The sequence below is a fragment of the Lontra canadensis genome, unplaced genomic scaffold (genome assembly GCF_010015895.1).
Source record: "Lontra canadensis isolate GAN:19392208 unplaced genomic scaffold, GSC_riverotter_1.0 scaffold39, whole genome shotgun sequence".
Taxonomy (NCBI): domain Eukaryota; kingdom Metazoa; phylum Chordata; class Mammalia; order Carnivora; family Mustelidae; genus Lontra; species Lontra canadensis.
In genome coordinates, this window is record NW_022631033.1 from 9,188,664 (window position 1) to 9,195,424 (window position 6,761).

A 6,761-nucleotide genomic window follows, 5' to 3' on the forward strand; every position below is an offset into this window, starting at 1 on the left:
GGACAACTCTTTTCAAAGCTCTGTTGGTTGAGTTTTTCTACAACTGAATCAACTAGAATAATTTGATTCCTGGGGGGGATGTACCTGCTCCGTGGTTGTTTTTCTAAGAACCTCTATAGAGTTGTGCATATTAGTAACATAGGATACGGGAACAACTCCACCCCAGAGAGTACCTGTTTTCTGAAAAAGAAGAGAAACAGACAACTTGAGTATAACCCCTTTAGGTATCACTTGGTTGGCCTGCATCTCTTCATCCCTCATATACTTGAGGCTCCTACATACCTCAGTCCTTGTCCTTCTTTCTTTTTTCTCCTTCTGTAATGCATTTCACTCTCTACTGCCCACCTCTTTATTTTCCCTCTGGAAGAATGAAGTCCTTGAAAACAGAGAATATATGTTACTCATTAAATTGGTTTAAGTCTTTGGCCCTGCATGTGGTACACTGAACATGTCTCAAAGAAATTTGTTACATGGGGGCAGGAGAGATCTAAAAGTCATGAAAATCAGCTGTAATAACAGGGTAAGAGGAGGACCCTGCATGTCACCAAGAGAGGAGAGAGTGTCTGTTTCCAGCGGGTCTGGTCTGCTTCACCTTTCCCCCATCTGTTTTTGATGATGCCATTTATACCTCAGTTTCCACTCGGAAAAAAAATATTATTTCTCCAATATTCTATTCATGTGAGATTAAGTTTCTGAAATACTGGTTTTTATTCTCATTCTGTTATAGAGGGGAAGAAGGCTGAGGACCATGAGAGAGAGAGAGAGAAAGAGAGAGAGAGTGTGTGTGTGTGTGTGTGTGTGTGTGTGGTGATTGTTATTACTAATTCCAATCCAGGTTCAAATGGATGATTTTCCTAATTGGTGAACTACACCTAGATACACAGGCCTTCTGTGTGTGTGTGTGCGCACACACAGGTGCAGATGTTAATTTGTTGTATGCTGAATTAGAGAGTATATCCAAGGAGCATATATTAAGAAATCATAACATAGAAACAGCACTTGAGGAAAAAGATTCTCAGAAACCGAACTGACTCTAAGAACATGTTTCCTTAAAAATATACAACATATTGAGGAAGATAGTGCCAGATATACCAAAAGACACAGAAGAAGGGTCTAAATCAGTGTGATGTTTACTTTAGGACTCAGAGATTTCAGGTAATATCCATGATTAACCTATGATAGCAATCCCTCCACACAACTCCTTTCATACTAATGATGTCACCCAGCAGATAGTAAAATATTCTCAATCAGTAACAAAGGCAGAAACTTTACGACTTGACATATGCAGTCTAATAATTATGGGAGAATATATGTCTGAGGCGCTAGCCAATTTCCAGGATCGAATTTAGCACTAAAGTGAGACAAATCAGGAAGTTTTCAAATTGATCATTAAAGAGTTTAAACACCGGGAATGTTCACTAGACTGTTCAGTCCCCAGATCGGTCATCAGAAATACTATCTACAGAAAATGCCAAATCATGGGCAACCTGAATTAACAAAGTAAATGGCTTGTGTCACCTCTTCACAATTTCTAGTTTCTCCAAAGAGTGGATTCTCTTTTGTCTTTTACTAAAAGTGTTGGTATTTCAGATATATCTGGTGTTGTATGACTCATTATCATACTTCAATACTCAGTTGTCATTGTAAGAAATTACTAAAAATGTTGGTATTTCAGATATATCTGGTGTTGTATGACTCATTATCATACTCCAGTACTCAGTTGTCATCGTAATTTTCTTACGAATATAGAAGGTTATACAGAGAGGCTGATTTTGCAACTGCCTATTGCCTGTTTTTACTTTTTCTAATTTTTTTTTCCTTTTGAAGTATAACCAACATACAGCATTGTAGCAGTTTCAGGGATAAACATAGTGATTCAACAATTCCATGTATTTCTGAGTACTCGTCAAGACAAGTATACTCCTTTATGTATTTCGCCCAGCTCTCTGGCGACCACCGCTTCTCTGTATTTAAGAGTCAGCTTTTGTCTGTCTCTTTTTTTGTTCATTTCTTTTGTTTCCTAAATTCCTCATATGAGTAAAATCATGGTATTTGTCTTTTTCTGCCCTTATTATTATTTTTTTTACTTAGATTACCCTTTAGGTCCATCTATGTTGTTGCAAAAAGCAAGATTACATTTTTTATAGTTATATTCCATATCCCACATCTTCATTATCTGGTTCAATTATGGGTGGACAATTGGGCTGCTCCCGCATCTTGACTATTGTACATAATGCTGCAATAAACATATTTCTTTTTGAATTAGTGTTTTTGTTTTCTTTGGGTAAATACCCAGTAGTGGAATTACTAGATCTTATGGTAATTTTAGTTTTAATTTTTTGAGGAATCAATACTATTTTGCACAGTGGCTATACCAATTTGCATTCCCAATAACAGTTCATGGGGGTTTTCCCTTTTCTGCACATCCTTGCTAACACTTGTCACTTTTTGTGTTTTTGATTTTAGTCATTTGACTCCCTATTGATTTTTAACTTTTTAGGTTAAAATTAGTATCAGCATTATTATATATTAACGTGTATTGTATTTATTTAGTAAAAGCATTATAACTTTCAATTTATTGTTTGCAGTAGCAAAAGATTGAAAGTTAACTTATATCTAACCTAAGAGTGACTAAGTCAGTTGTAGCACACCTGCACCATGGAGCCATTAATTAAATAATGTGTAGGCCTGTATGTGCTATAGTGAATCAATTTCCAGGATATATTACAGATTAAAAAAAAAAAAAAACCGAAGGACAAGGAAACTACAATAAACATAGTTGTGTGTGATTTACAGATATTTAGTATTTATATACTTCTGCATTAATTTTATTTTTTTTAATGTTTTTACATTTTATTGAGGTATAGTTGACATGAAATATTAGTTTCAGGTATATGGTACAATTTAATGTTCATATAAATTATGAAATTAGTGTCTTAATCACCTTTACTCATCACCTCAAACCCTTTCCTCTGGTAACCACCATTTTGTTCTCTGTATTTATGAGTCTGTACCTGTTTTGTTTTGTTCATTTGTTTTTTTGTTCCACATCTAAGTGAAATCATACAGTATTTTTCTGTGTAACTTCTCTTAGCATTATACCTTCTAGGTCTGTCCATCCTGTTGCAAATAACAAGTTCCATCTTGTTGGAATTCATGGCTAATATTTCACTGTATATATTACCATATGGACTTCATTTATCTATCAGTACACACTTAGGCTGCTTCCATTTCTTGGTTATTGTAAATAGTGCCATGATGAATGGAGTGCATATGTCTTTTTGAAGTAGTATTTTCATTTTGTTTAGATAAATACCCAGAAGTGGAATTACTGGATGGTATGGTAGTTGTATTTTTAATTTTTTGAAAAAAATTCCAGACTGTTTTTCACAGTGGTTGCACCAACTTACTTTTCCGCCAATTGCATGAGGGTTATCTTTCCTCCACATCCTCATCAATTAATGTTATTTCTTATCTTTTTGGTAATATCCATTCTCACACGTGTAAAGCACCATTTCATTGTGGTATTGATTTAGATTTCCCAGATGATTATGGCTCTTCACCACCAGTCTGTCTTTTTTTGAAAAATCTCTGTTCATGTTTTCTGCCCAATGTTTGAGTTGTTTCTTTTTGTTATTGTTGAGTTGTGATCTTTATATATTAAGATATCATCATCTTATTAGATATATCATTTCCAAGTATCTTTTCACATTCAGTAGATTGCCTTTTTATTTTGGTGATGGTTACCTCTGCTCTCCAAAGCTTTTAGTTTGATGTGGTCCCATTTCTTTGTTTTTGCTTTTGTTGCCCTTGCCTAAGGAGACAGATCCAAAATAATGCTTAGACATGTAAAAGAGCCTAAAACATATTTTCTTATACGAGTTTCAAGGTCTCAGGTCTTAAATTTAAGTCTTTTATCCATTTTGAGTGTATTTTTCTATATGGTGTAAGAAAGTGGTTCAGTTTTTCCTTTTTATATGTACATGTCACTTGCCCCAAGATCGATCATTTAAGAGACTGTATTTTCCCCATTTCGCATTCTTGCCTCATTTGTTGTAGATTAATTGACCTTGTAAGTATGGGTTAGTTTCTGGGATCTCTATGCTGTTCCTTTGACCTGTGCGTCTGTTTTTGTGTCACTACTATGCCATTTTGATTATTTACCTTTATAGTATAGTTTGAAATCAGGAAATGTGATACTTCCAGATTTGTTCTTTCTCAAGATTTTTTTGGCTATTTGGGTTCCATACAAACCTTACAATTATTTGTTCTAGTTCTGCGAAATTACCAATTGGTATCTTGACAGAAATTACTCTGGATAGTATAAACATTTTACCAGTCTCTCTTACACTCCATGAGTACAGTAAGATGCATTTACTTGTGTCCTCTTCAATTTCTTTCCTCAATGTCCTATAGTTTTCTGACTTCCCTGGTTAAATTCATTCCTATGTATTTTACTTTTTGTTATAAATATAAATGGGATTGTTTTAAAATTTCCATTTCTGCTAGTTTATTTTTAGTGTATAGAAATGCAAGATTTCTATATATTAATTTTATAATTTGAAAGTTTACTGAATCCATTTATTCTAATAGTTTATTTTCTTCCAGGAGTCTTTAAGGTTTTCTTTAGTCTGATGTCATGAGCAAAGAATAAGTTTTACTTCTTTCTCACCAATTTGTATGTTGTTTTTCTTGCCTGATTACTGTGGTTAGGACTTCCAGTACTATGTTGAATAAAGGTGAAAGTAGGCATCATTGTCTTGTCCTTTATTTTAGAGGAAAAGTTTTCAGTTTTTCACTACTGAGTACAATGTTAGCTGTGTGTTTTCCATACATAGTCTCTTTTATGTTGAGGTATCCTTCCTGATAGTTTTTATCATAAATGGATGTTGAATTTTGTCAGACGTTTTTCTGTGTCTGTTGAGATGATCATATGCTATTTATCTTTTATTATGGTAATGTGGTATATTGTTTTGATTAATTTATGGATACTGAACCATCCTTGCATCCTTGGAATAAACCCTACTTGATCATACTGTATGATTCTTTTCATGTATTGTTGAACTGAGTTTGCTAATATCTTGATGAGAATTTTTGCATATCTACTTATCAGGACTCTTGGCCTGTAATTTTCTTTTTATGTAATGTCTTTGTTAGGTTCTGTTATCAGCATAATGCCAGCCTCACAGAATGAGCTTGGAATCCTTCCTCTTTATTTTATTTTATAAATTTATTTTATTTATTGGAATTTGTTTGAGAAGTATAACTCTTCTTTATATGTTTGGTAGAATTTACCTGTGAAGTCCTCTGATGTTAGACTTTTGTTTCTTGGAAGATTTCAATTACTGATTCAATTTCACTACTACTTACTGATCCGTTAAGCTTATTATTTCTTCCTGATTCAGTCTTGGAAGGTTGTAAATTTCTAGGAATTCATCCATTTCTTCTAGGTTATCAAATTTGTTGATGTGTAACTGTCCACAGTAGTTTCTTATAGTACTTTGTATTGCTTTGTGTCATTTGAAACTTCTTTTTTACTTCTGGTTTTACTTGTTTATCTTTTCAAAGTACTTACCTCTTAGATATACTGATCTTTCCTAATTTTTTAGTCTCTATATCTTTCTGTTATGAACTTTATTTTTTCCTTTTTTCTGCTAATTCTGTTCTTCTAGTTTCTTGAGGTGTGAAGTTACACTGTTTAAGACTTTTTCTCATTTCTTCAGGTAGGTCTGCAATACTATAACTTCTCTCTAAAATTGCCTTTGCTTCATCCCATAGATGTAAAATGTTGTGTTTCCATCTGCACTCCTAGTAACCTATTTTTGATATTTATTGGATTTCTTTGTTGACTCATTGGTTGTTTAGCCTACACATATTTTTATTATTTTCAGTTTTTGCTTTGTAATTTACAGTTTCGTAATATTGTGGTTGAAAAGACGCTTGATATGACTTCAATCTTTTAAATTTATGTAGACTAATTTTTTTGGTTTAGTATGTCATTTATCCAAGAGGATGCTCCATATACACTTAGAAAGAACGAGTAGTCTACTATTTTTAGATGGAACATTACGTGTTTATTAAGTCCCTCTGGTCTAATGTGTCATTTAAGTCCACTGTTTTGTTACTGATTTTCTTTCTGGGTGATGTATCTGTTGATGTAGGTGGGATTTAAAGTCCCCTGCTGTTTTTAGATTGCTGTCAGCTTCTCCCTTTATATTTGTTAATATTGGCTTTATATATTTACGTGCTCCTATGATTGGTGAATTGATATTTATTATTTCTATATCCTCTTTTTGGACTGAGCTCTTTTTCATTATGTAATGCTTTTCATTGTCTTTTGTTAGGTATTAAAGCCCATTTTCTCTGATGTATGTTTTGCAACTCTGGCTTTCTTTTTGTTTACATTTGCATAGAATCTCTTATGTACATCTCTTGACTTTCTGTGTGTGGGTATTATTATGTTTGAAGTGAGTCTCCTGAAGGCAACATGTACATGGGCCTTTTTTTTTTTTTTTTTAATCCATTCAGTCACACTGTGTCTTTTGACTGGAGCTTGTAATCCATGTACATCAAAAGTAATTATTGATAGGTATATACTTCATGCCATTTGGCTCATTATTTTCTGGTTCTTTTTCACTTCTCAGTTGTTTGTTTTCTTTTTCTCTCTTCCCTTGTGATTCGATCACTCTTTGTCATGTTTGGATTTCCTTCTCTCTCTCTCTCTCTTTTTTTTTTTTTTGTATCCGTTACAGGGTTTTGAG